We start from the raw sequence: 14,100 nt of genomic DNA on the forward strand, positions 1-14,100 counted from the left end.
TAATATATTCTTCCATATTTTTAGAGCCAAAACCTTTCCTCTCTTTTATTTTTCTCTACAACAGGTTCTTATATGCAAGTGTTCTATTAGATCTGTCAATTTTTTCTCATTAATTCCTTCAAAAAATATATTAAAAAATTATCTTTATAGGTGAATGCACCAATTTGTGGTGCCAAAAACATGACATCTTTTTTTTCTTCAAAATTTCTATTATTGTGCATGCACTATAGTTCATACACACTATGGCTTGGGCATAGGCTTGTGGAGCCTAAGCCATAGTACATGCATGCTATGGGATTCTCTATAGTGTGTACATAGTATGGCCTATGCTTAAGCTTGTGGAGCTTAGGCCATAGTGCGTGAACATTATGGGATTCTCTATAGCGCTATTAGAAATCACATAAAATACTCTTTCTCTCCCCACCCCATCTCTCTCTTTCTCCCTCCCTCCCTCTCTCTCTTTCTCTCTGTCTCTCTCTCCCCCTACCCCATCCTCTCTCTCTTTCTTTACATCCTATGTCATATGCTTCCTATATCCCCCCTCTCTCTCTCTACATCCTATCCCATACTCTTTCCCCAATCCTCTCTTTCTCTCTCCCATCTGCTACTCTATATCCATCTCTCTTTTTATATGCATCTTATCCCATATAATCTTTGAACCCCCATCCACTACTCCCTATCACTTTCTCCCTCTCTCTCCTATCCCCTACTCTCTCTCTAACCCCTAATCCCTAACCCCTCTTTGTCTATCTCATACCCTCCCTCCCTAACCCCTCTTTCTCTTTATCTCTTCTCATCCCTCCCTAACCCCCCTCTTTCTCTACCTCTTCTCAGGCCTCCCTATTCCCTCCCTATCCCCCCCCTTCCACCCTAACCCCCCCCCCCACTCTCTCTCTCTCAATTCCCTAACCTACCTCTATGTGTCCTCTCTAACCCCTAACCCCAATCCCTCAGTCTATAACCCCTAATCCCTAACGCCTATCCTCTCTCTCTCTCTCTCTCTCTCTCTCTCTCTCTCTCTCTCTCTCTCTCTCTCTCTCTCTCTCTCTAATGCCCCATTGAGGAACCCAAGATAAATTAACCTACAATGTCACTAAATTTTCTCAACATTTTTTTGAAATATTAAAACAATCAAGAGATAACATAGTAGAAGAAATAATTCACATACATACAAAGAAATAAAATAATAGTTACATATCTAGAGTATTCTATAATGTTGAATCACACAGTAGTTTAATTAAGATTATTCTTTATAAGTAAACAAATTCCATGTCATAGAAAAACCATATGTACAAAATCATAGGAAAGAATATACAAGAACATAAGATGCCACATGGTTTAACTAGAATGCATAATCATCCTCTACATAAGTCATAAGATATCAAATGCTAACAGAATATACATCATGATAAGATACAACATTTTGTAACATCTCAAATAACCAAAGTACAAATACCAAAATGTGAACATAGAACATAATCACAAGATAAGAAGGATAGAATAACTGCACAAGGTACATCTAGCTTTGGCATCGAGCTATTAGATCTGAATGGTATAAGAAACACTACCACTCAACCTCATGGAACCCAAATGGCTTGCTCCCACCATCTTGAGGAGATAATCTCATGTCCCAAATGGATAATAATACAAAAGTCATAACAATAATCTAGGTCAAGGAATCCTTCTAGCAATCTATCTCAAGGTACCTAGTATATAAGCAACATTTAATTCCAAAGGCATCAAAGACACATACGAAACATAATATTTATGTGGAAAAGTGTCATCACATAAGTCAAATCTAAGGTTACCCTAGCAGTCTCTCTGGACTCTATCCCCCTAGTGACCCTATGTGGCATCATTATCCTTTATTATACACAAGGCATACTAACAAGGAAAGGTTGCAACTAGGTATCCTCTCTACTCCCATCCTAGGCTATACTAGCACTCAAGGCATGGGCAAGGTAATATAATAACTTTTGTTAATTGATTTTAACCCAATTAATGACAATATTATCACATTTTATTAATATAACTTAGAAACGGGTTACCCAAGAAACCTCTTTAGGGCTCTAGCCTCCATTACAAGCCACTTCCCATCATACATATAGATAACCTACCTTAAGCTCATAAAAGTGTATCTCATGAATCACAATAATCACATTAGTCTTATAAAATCAATTGGAAAGCACCAATAGATAGTTGATTGAAACCTCGTAGTTTACACCAAGAAAATAACAACACATGAGCTTACAAAGAAGAAATCAATCTCATCATAGAAACACATGAATATATAACATTGGTTGGGAATTAAACAATCATGATATAACAACATCACATAATAACACTTTTAGAATGTCCACTTCCCAACCCTCTAGTAAACATTCCTAATTGGCCAAACTAATTGGTTTTCCCAAACCTCATCATGAGATAAAACACAACATCTCAACATGCATTTAAAACAAACTTAGTTATTCAGTCATTTTAGTTTTTGATATATTTTCGTAAATCTTGATTTGAGTAAAAGATCAAGTTTCATTTGAAAATGTTTTCCCATCATATGTGTTTTCCATGTTTAGTTCACCATAATATAATTCCTTATTTTTGTAGTTTAAAAGAGCCCATCTCTAGTAAAACCTATGTTTTTATTTAACTATCTTTTTTAAAAAGAAGTATTATTCCTAAATAACATTAGTTAATATAAAAAGATAAATAAAAATAATTTAAATAACATATTATATTAATAATTTTTTTTCAAAGAAAAAACTTTAAAAAAATTAATCCCTAAAGAGGGGATGATAGTTGACAACATGCTCAAGGTAGCTACAACATTACCAAGGTAATTGTTGTTGCCCTTGTCCAGTCTTGGTCTGCAAGCTATGGGGTACAGAGGGAGGCATGCATGTGGTGGCCCCTACCCTCACTTCAAATATAATTTTTATTATTAAATTTTTAAATAATTTTTTTATAATAGGCCCCCCTCTTCTAAACACAAACCCCAAAAACTTTACTTATTACAATAAATAAAATAAGTATTATATATATATATATATATATATATATATATATATATATATATATATATATATATATATATATATATATATATATATATATATATATATATATATATATATATATAATTATAAATTAGCTATATTATATATATTTATATATATTTTGAATAAATATTATTATAAATTAGTTATTTTAAATTGAATTTGTTAAAAATTGTGTTTTTTTAATAGAAATTGTTGAAATTTAGGTTATTTTAAATATAAATTTTATGTTTTTCAAATTAATAGGTATGGCTGACCCAAATGATGATACTAACATAGGAAATAATGTTCCTTGTAACCCTCCACCAAACAATCCAGAACCCCCTCAAAATTGTCCACCAAATGATCCCCTACCCGCTCAAAACCCTCCTCAAATTGAAGATTTGATAGTTGAAAATCTCGTCAAACTGAGCGTTTGCGAACCACATATAACACTATACCCACATTGGCTCCCATGTTATCCATGTTAAACACCATACTAGATAATATTGAAATACTTACCAATGAAAAAAATGTTGCTCTTCACTGGCATGAGAAAATGCATGCCATGTTTGATGATGGGTTGGACTATGATGAGGTTGCAGCCCTAAATATAACTAAAGATGATATAGTTAGCCGTTTTGTGGACCCAAAAATTGGTAAAAAAGTAGAATGCACAAAGCCCAAACTATCAATTAAATGGTGCACAAATCAAACTTTTGGGATCATTGGTGGATGATTTTTGACATCCCTCCACACAATATTTAAAGGTGCCATTCTATTTCATTAAAAAATAATATGCCAAATTTGTGTTGCACCTCAAAGTGAACTATTGGAACATGAGGCCCAACATGGGTGTAGGAGGAGGAGCTCCTCATAATAGACCCTTTTTCTAGTGGAAGAAAGTTGGCACTTTTTTCCCCCCTACTAATGTCTCCCCCCTCCTCTAGTACAACATCCTGATATTATTGTAGAGGCTAGCTCTTAGACTACTAGAGTCATCCATAGATTGAGTAGCCTATTGATATCCCAAGATAGGTCAGTGTTGCCTCATATTGATGATTTTGGTACGAGTTCATCATCAGCAAGCTCATCACATATTTGTGTGCCCCATACTTGCATAATGTGCAAGAATATTGGTCTAGGTCCCATAGGTGATCTGTCTAAATATCAATTTGAATTTGAGGAGGATACACCAGATGCATGTACAGAGGCTACACACCTTGATGTGGGAGAGGAGGGGCATGCAGAGGCATGGAATCCTTCTATGTCAGTATGTGTATACAATTTTTTGTTACAAGATATGCAATTTAAAGCTAATCTTTATAATAGATTAATTTTAATTTTTAACCCATACTGACCTATACATGTATGTGATCTTCATTTATGTTTAGTTAATGACTGAGGAGGAGCTCAGATAGGTTGGTAATGTCACACTCTCAGCTATTTCATTTGGCCTTGAGACATCTATGGTACATTATGTTGTGTTCTCATTATATTTTCTATTTTCTATTGGAACATGAATGATTTCTAATCTTTCTTTTCTCTTACAAGTATCACCTATTAGTGGGGGGTAGAGTGTAGGTGATGAGGCACAACCCATTGACAAGGGATAGGTAATTAGGTGCTTTTAAAGTGGTTAAATATCGATATATTCTTGTAAAATGTTTGTGGAAATGAAATTTAATTATATTCTTTATTGTATAGGATGTGGCTACTGGTGATGAGTCTAGGCAGATTCCATGTCACAGACCCTCTAGTGTTTCCATTTGTAGTGAGAGCCCCATCGTATATATAAGTATCATTTATTTTTATTTCTTCCTTATTTTCATTAATAAATTCAAAACTAATTTCTATGATATTAACAACTAGTATTTTGTATCTCATAGGAAACACCTAATGCATAGGAGGTTGGATGCCTGAGTTTTGTATGTTTGCTAATGAAGCCATTATATCTAGAGGGGGAGTCAAAAAATGTAAGTTATAGTTTGAATTCTTGATTATATGTTATGAATTTAGCATTTTATGAATTATAATGTTATATTTTAAGTTGTAGATTCATTTGACAAACATAATTGAACATACATAGGCCATAATCAATGAGGTTCAAGAATTTTTGAGGACATATGAGAGGACTCCTGACTGATGCAGGAGGTCGATGAGAGAGATATTTATGATGAAATTTTAATACTATAAATCTTCATTAAAAAGGGATCATTATGCATTTGAGTAATTCAATATTAGATACATAGAATCATTTAAATTTAATAGTCTAAGTTTGGGTTTTCCATTTTTGTTTATGTAGGAGGCATCTGATCCACCAAATGTAGTGAAGAGGCTACATTTTGATCATCCACCAATAGTATAGGATAGTATAGTTGTCATAGGATGCATCATGAGACATTTTGAGATGGCATATGCCACACTGTATATAGAAACATTGATATTATACACATTCTGATGGCATGTTAGCCATATTTTGTATATGGATCTATGTATTTTGATATATATTTACATAATTTTTCTATGGATACATGAAATTTGATATATATCTGTATAATTTATCTATGGATATATGTATTTTGATATATACTTTTGTCATTTATGTGCACAATGATATACATATTAATTTAGTATAGTATTATTCAATTGTGAATCATCTATATTGTTCATGTTTACAGAATATCACTCATTTTTATCATGCTTTTTATATTCAATTCAAATACAATAATTTGTGAATAACATTTTAACAATCTTTATTATCAAATTTTTGATGCAATGTTTAATTTGAAATGCTATTGTATATGTTTAATTGAAATGATCTCTGCAACCCCTTAAGATGTCACTATGGTTCACCCACCCAAACACACTTAGAGCACCTTGGAAATGAGATAGATTATTGTAGGTTTTAGCATGACCATCCTGTAGCATTTAATGTTTCATCAATAGCCCCCGTGAGCTCCATGTTACTATCCTTAGAAGATCAACCTCAAAACCACTTATAGCACCTTGGAGACTCTTCAATACAGGGTGGCTATGAATGATAAAGGCTCTTAGCAACCAGAATCAGAGTGGCACTAGGGTTCACCTACCCATATGGAGCTAATGGTTTTGATGATTTGATTCCAAGATTAATGGTTTTAAAGTTATGTTGTGATGCACCTATGAACTGAGGCACAATGTGAGTTTTTGCATTGAGCAAGATCATTGTGCCAAATCCAAATAGAATGTGATCTCTCAAAAATGAGATAGGTTATTGTAGGCCTCAACATGATTGTCTTGTAGTATTCAACATTTCATCAATAGCCTCCATGACCTATGAGTTATGAGCCTTAGAAGTTCAACCTTGAAATGCACTTAGAGCACCTTGGAGAATCTTTAGTATGGGGTGGTTGTGAATGATGGAGGCTCTTTGCAGTAAAAACAAGAGTATCACTATAGTTCACCTACCTATCCAAAGCTAATGGAATTGATGATTTGATGCAAAGATTAGCAGTTTCAAAGTTATGTTGTGATGCACCTATGAATTGAGGTACACTCTTTTGGCATTGAGTGAGATTGTTGTGTTGAATCCAAAGGGAATGTGATCTTTCAAAAATGTGATAGGTTTGTAGGCCTCAGCATGAACATCTTATAGCATTTTACATTTCATTAATAGCCTCTATGAGCTTAGTGTTATGACCCTCGAAAGATCAACCTCAAAATGCACTTAGAGCACCTTTGAGACTCTTCAATATGGGGTGGCAGTGAACGATGGAGGCTCTTTGTGACCAGAAAAAGGGTGTCACTAGGGTTAACTCACCCATCTAGAGATAATGAAACTAATGATTCAATGCCAAAATTAGTGGTTTCAGAGTTGCATTGTGATGCACCTATGAACTGAAGTACACTGTGAGTTTTGGCATCAAGCGAGATCACTGTGCTGAATCCAAATGGAATGTGATATCTCAAAAATGAGATAGGTTATTGTAGTCCTTGGTATAAATTTCCTCTATCATTTGACATTTCATTGATATCTCCCATGAGCTTTGAGTTATGACCCTTGAAAGATCGACCTTAAAACACACTTAGAGCACCTTGGAGACTCTTTGGTATGGGGTGGTTGCGAATGATAGAGGATATCCATAGTTGGAACAAGGGTGTCATGAGGGTTCACCCACTCATATAGAGCTAATGGCACTAATGATTTGATGCCAAGATCAGCAGTTTTAAAGTTATGCTATGATGCACCTATGAACTGAGGCCAACTGCAAGTTTTGGCATTGAGTGAGATCATTGTGGCAAATCCAAAGGGAATGTGATATATTAAAAATGAGATAGGCTATTACAAAATTTGACATGACCATCCTATAGCATTAAAATTTTCATTGATAGCCCCCATGAGCTTTGAGTTATGACCCTCAGAAGATCAAACTTGAAATGCACTTAGAGAACCTTGGAGATTCTTTGGTACAGGGTGACTGCAAACAATGGATGCTCTCCATGACAAGAATAAGGGTGTCAATAGAGTTTAGCCACCCATATAGAGCTAATGGCACTGACAATTTGATGCCAAGATTAGCGGTTTCAAAGTTATATTGTGATGCACCTATGAACTGAGACACACTTTGAGTTTTGGCATTGAGCGATATCACTATGTCAAGTCCAAATGAAATGTGATCTCTCAAAAATGAGATAGGTTATTTTATGCCTTTTCATAACCATCCTATAACATTTGAAATTTTATTGATTGCCCCCATGATCTTTGAGTTATGACCCTCAAAAGATCGACCGCAAAATGCACTTAGAGCACCTTGGAGGCTCTTTGGTATGAGGTGGACATGAATGATGTAGGCTCTCCATGGCTATAATAATGGTGTTAATAGGGTTTACCTACCATCTAAAGCTAAAGGAACTAACGATTTGATACCAAGATCAACAGTTTCAAAGTTATGCTGTGATGCACCTATGAACTGAGGCACCCTACCAGTTTTGGGATTGAGAAAGATCATTGTTTTGAATCCAAATAGAATGTAATATCTAAAAAATGAGATAGATTATTTTAGGCCTCAACATTATTGTCCTATAGAATTCAACATTTCACGACAAGCCCCCATGAGCTCTAAGTTATGATCCTCAAAAGATCAACCTTGAAACACACTTAGAGCACCTTGGAGACTTTTTGGTATGGGGTGGCTATGAAAAATAGAGGCTCTCAATAGCTAGAACAAGGGAGTCACTAGGATTTACCCATCCATCCATAGCTAATGGCATTAATGGTTCATTTCCAAGATCAATGCTTTCAAAGTTATGTTGTGATGTACCTATGCATTGAGGCACACTACGAGTTTTGGCATCGAGTGAGATCATTGTGTCAAATCCGAATGGAATTTGATCTCTAAAAAATGAGATATATTATTTTAGGCCTTGGAATTATCATCCTATAGCATTAAATGTTTCATTGATAGGCCCCATTATCTTTGAGTTAAGACCCTTAGAAGATTAATCTCGAAATGCACTTAGAGCACCTTGGAGACTCTTTGGTACGAGGTGGCCACGAATGATGGAAAATCTCTATGGATGGAACAAGGGTGTCACTAGAGTTAGTATTAAGTAAAAAGATTATTTTTAACCTCTCTCAAGTTTTTTTTGTTGGGAACAATTCAAGTTTGGTGTTAGTATGTATTATAATCATCATTTTTTAGGTCCCTCCACATAAATTGTATTAAGTAAAATCATCTTTGTTTCTTACATTAAATCAAAAAGTTTAAATTTACAATACATAAAGTGTTTCATCATTATCACATCAATACACAACTATCAAAAATCAAAGTGTCAAAAATAGTAGTGTCAAAAATCATAGTGTCGAAACTAGTAGTGTCAAAAATTGTAGTGTCAAAAATAGAATAGATTTTTCTTCATTCTACTACTTATTTATTTTTTATCTTCATGCATGGCTACTCTTCATGATGTACCTAAATTTCAATATCATAAAAAATTAGTAACTTATTGTATCAAAGAATATAATCATTAGTTCACTGAATCATTGTGAACAAAAGAACATAGGAAGTAAATATACCTAGTCGAGTGTTCCATTAGGGTTCTCTCTCTATTTTAGGGTCCCCAGTATAGATTCATGATCAACATTAGTAATAGTAAAAAGTTCTTTTACTTTTGGTCTTCCTTGATGCTTCAAAAACTTCACATTTGTTTCTATAATAAGATGTGAATACATGAGAAATATTTTGTGCTTCTGATAGTTTTTGAATGCAAGAATTCCATTCCTTCTAAGGATGTATGTCTGCAGCCATGTTCTAGCAACAACAACTGAACCAGTAGGATATCTGAATCCATCATCATCTGCAATCGGTTGTGCAACCTTTTGTTTACCACTTACACAATGTGCTAACTAAGAAGCTAATTTCTCATCATTTTCCTGTGGTGCAACCAATGCAAAGACATGTCTTGGCTAAAGAAGATCAGATAGATGGTTATGCTTAAGTGAACTTTCCATGTCATCATTTTTTATAGTGGGTATGATAGACAATGGAATAATATAATGTAGAGCCCATGTGTTCACCCACTCACTTGACTCATAGTGGTCCCACTCACACTAAAAACAACTAGGACAAAAGCAAGCTAGCTATTGTGTCCAAATGGTCCATGTACTACAATCAGAGCTCTAGAATGAATGCATTTTTTTATGAGTCTCTCACTGTAGCACAATTTGATCTATTAGAGATGGACCCTTCCTCAACCAAACAAAATAACCTATGTACTACTGAATTAAGAGTCCCTCCCTTGTGATAATGTTGAACTATGCTAATCAAAAATGCTATGAGCATCAAGAAGCTCTTCTCCTGAAATCTTCAATTGCTCCTTAACTAGAGCTCTCTTCACACATGCCCCTACTCCATCATGTTCCCCTTTCCCATGGCCAAACTCAGAAAAACTCCAAATATGAAGCACCCCCCTCTTTATGTGCATCCTACACAATAATAAAATATGTGAGCATTATTGAATTGACCTATGCAATTATTTAACAAAATGATATGTTTATCCATAGCAATGCCATGCTCCTATAAGAAATCAAAATAATTCTTGAAACAATGTTGCACAAACTCATGAGAGAGGGATCTATCATCACTTATATAAAAATGACACTCTCTAATAATCTTCCAATTATCTTTTGCACTATCATGGGCATGTCTATATGCTATGTGGACAAAAATATTTATCTAAATAGAGTTGTAATACTAAGATTGTGTCTCCACTAGTAAATTTATCCCTAAATTTTGACAAGAAAAGGTCAAAATTGTGACGAGAGTTGTTCAAATAGACAACTAAACCTATCATCAATCTTTTTTAGTTAGTTTTTCATCACAGTAATTAAGCATCAAAATTTTGACTCAAAAAAGGTCGACTTACCAATGTGAGTTTCATCAATTTCCTTAGTTCATCTTGAACTCTTATTTCCTCATTTGTGTCCATTGCTGGTTGAAATTTCAATTTACACCACTTGAATTTTTCAATAGTACAGCCAAATGTTCGACGATAAAAAAACCAATCGTCATTGAAATTGCGACCAAGATCCCTTTCAACCATCATCAAAATTGTGACCAAGGCCCTTTAATTTTCTATGGTGGTACCATACATCTTGGTCAAATAGACAACTAAACCTATCATCAATCTTTTTTAGTTAGTTTTTCATCATAGTAATTAAGCATCAAAATTTTGACTCAAAAAAGGTTGACTTACCAATGTGAGTTTCATCGATTTCCTTAGTTCATCTTGAACTCTTATTTCCTCATTTGTGTCCATTGCTGGTTGAAATTTCAATGTACAACCCTTGAATTTTTTGATAGTAAAGCCAAATGTTTGACAATAAAAAAGACCAATCATCATCAAAATTGTGACCAAGATTCCTTTCAACCATCATCAAAATTGTGACCAAGGCCCTTTAATTTTCTACAGTGGTACCATACATCTGATGACAAAGGGAAGACATTTTGGTCAAAATTGAGACCAACGCTTGGTAGAAATTTAGACAAGCTATGCCAATTATTGGAAAAGCTTTGCTCTTATAGGAGCCTTCAAAATTGCACAAAATTGGATTCTAAAGCATAATTGCTCAGTGTGAGACTCAAGGTATTGTGCACATTTCTACCTCCACACCATTGTTTGATTCATATCACATGGTTTATTTCATACAAAACAATGGGAAAGATGAAGAAATTTGCACAATATTCTGAGTCTCCATCAAGAAATTATGCTTTAGAATCAAATTTTGTGCAGTCTAAAAGGCTCTTGTGAGAGCAAAGCCTTTGCAATAATTGGCATAGCCCATCTAAATTTTGGTTCTTGAGACACCATTTCTTGTGAAGACTGTAGGGAAAAATAAAACTAGGAAATAATTATTTATCAAGAATGAAAGCTAATAACACTAACTAATCTCTATTTTTCAAACAAATAAATGTGACAAAAAAACTTACAATCCCAATCACATCATCATAAGAGCACATATATAACTATAACCCCTTATTTGGCTACTTGTTGATCAATTCCTTGGCAAGAGCATCCAGGACATAATATTAAAACACAATCAATCACTAAGCCTATTTCTAGCAATTGATCTATACTATAGAAACAAAAATTGCCTTAAAATTGACACCTCACCAGTTGTAGTTCATTTGCATTCGTAATGGCTTCACAAAAGTTGAAATCTTACCATTTGTCAAGAACACAAAAGGCACTCGTAGTTTAGCTACATCAATAAAAGTAAAGTTATTTGAATCTTAAAAAAATGTGAAAGTTCCACTTAATAGCTAGAAAAGCCATAATTCCTCAGTATACATCATCTTTGATGGAATGTTCATAAGTGAATGATTTTCTCTAAAAGCTAAAACTTATGCACAAAGAAGCACCATGCTCTTGAAGATATATATACAGGTTACAAGACTGATATATCAAAAGGAGGATGTGAAGGCAAGAGACTATCATCAATATTGATTGTGGAGTTGTAGATAGGTAAGTGATAAACATAAAAAGGTAGAACAAGGCACCATTTTCCATGTTCTAATATGATGAACTACCTTGGAGCTAGTTCTAAACCTTGATTTCTTAATGTTGGATTTGATCCAATGGTACCATTATCTTAAGGAGGTCCCACACCCCACTTTCCTACTGATTCTAATGACATAAACTCCTCTATCAATCATTCCAAGAGTGAACTAATTTGAGTTAAATGGATGTGATGCAATTACTAGAGGATAGACACTACATGAATAATCAAAGGATACATATTGAGTTAAGTCATAAAATACAAGAAGGCTGTCACATGAATATATTACACTTGAAATGGGAGCAAATAGAGAATCATGAGGTGTCTACTGCAGTACAAACAAATGTTATATCAGTTTACATTCATATAGAGAAGGTAGCTACTATCATTATCAATTACTAAATTTGAATTCTAAATTGTTGACAAATACTTACATAATGCAAAGGGTCAAACTTAGAAGCATCATAAATAGCAAGCTAGCTCTCGTGAACAACCAACAAGTGAACTTGATCATTATGGAACTATACTCTTGTATCTCCAATCATTGGTGATGATCTTCCTATCTACACTTGTGAAAATTTTGACTTTTGCTTCTCCCATCTATCAATGCTCTAGAAATAGACCTGCCAGAATATTGGCCAAATATTTAGTAATTTGAATCTATAAACATGTGAATGTAAAAATTGAGATGAAAAAGGATATATAAAATGAAGAGAAACCTAAGCATTGGCCCTAGAAGATACCAATACATTCAAAGTGTGTGAAAATGCCAAGCCTATAATTTTCTTTTGGTGGCCTTTAAGCTTCATTTTTACCTGGTTATTTTAAACAAGTTTTGAAAAGACACAATTTAGAATGTCATCATATTGAACAATGTCATCATATTAAACGACCCCAAATACTCTTCCTATAAAATAAAAACCCAAAAAAAAATGAATAGAATGAGGATAGTTCACTTTAACTGTGTATAACATTTTTGCATCAAATTTGCAATTCATATTTTAGAATCTATAATCTAGACAGTGAATTAGTGAAAAAGAGAACTGCCATGATGTATCATTTAGTATAGTGAGCTTGAAAAGAAACAAAAATTCATGCTAGATCATAAATATAATTTTGGAGATACCTACAATCAAGTCTACAAGCTTTCCAATTTAAGATACAAATTAAGACTTTTTCATATGAGTGTGGTCAGGTTTATAATGGATTAGACAAGATAATGAGCTAGAAAAGAGAAAAGTTATGATGGTAGATAAAGCTATGGGGTATGTGGAGGATCATGGTGTGCCAAAAAGTGGCGATGTGAAAAAAAGAGAGTTTCAAGACACCTAAAAGCACTTCAAAATCCGCTCTGACTTTTTTTTACCGATCCAGGAACCAAACCTAGAAGGTTAAGCTGAGCCTTATCGAATATCCGATATCCGATTTTAAATCCAATATCCGACTAATAATTAAAATCATATAATAGTATGATATATTATTTAATATTATTATTATAATAATTATTATACTATAATATAATAATATTATTTTAATTATTATTATACTATAATATAATAATATTATTATTATAATAATTATTATACTATAATATAATAATAATATTATTATTATATTATAATCGTATAATATTATACTATAATAATAATATTATAATAACATATTATATTATAATAATATAATATAATATTTCATATATTATAATATATAGTAATGTAATATAATATATATATATAATATAATATAATAATAAAAAGTAATATCTTATAATATAATATCTAATAAAAAAGTATAATATATTATAAATTATAATAATATAGTATAATAATAATATTTTATATTATAATATATAGTAAATTAATATAACCCTATGACCCCCTTTGACCCATATTACCCATTCGAATATGTCCCTAAGGGTCCTAGGACCCCTAGAGACATATATCGTCGTTTAATGGGTCAAGAGGATCATAGGTCACCCTATGACCCCCTTTGACCCATATGTACGATTCAAATATGTCCCTAGGG

At 33.3% G+C, this 14,100-nt stretch overlaps 1 pseudogene; it reads right to left on the reverse strand.

Annotated features, from left to right (window-relative positions):
* LOC149542375 (cell division control protein 2 homolog B-like) overlaps window positions 1–10,619 on the reverse strand; it is a 35,495-nt pseudogene extending 24,876 nt beyond the window's left edge.
* Window positions 10,620–14,100: the final 3,481 nt, after the last annotated feature.

Source organism: Cupressus sempervirens, chromosome 8, assembly GCF_028749045.1.
Source record: "Cupressus sempervirens isolate cs-2001-9-10 chromosome 8, ASM2874904v1, whole genome shotgun sequence".
Classification (NCBI taxonomy): domain Eukaryota; kingdom Viridiplantae; phylum Streptophyta; class Pinopsida; order Cupressales; family Cupressaceae; genus Cupressus; species Cupressus sempervirens.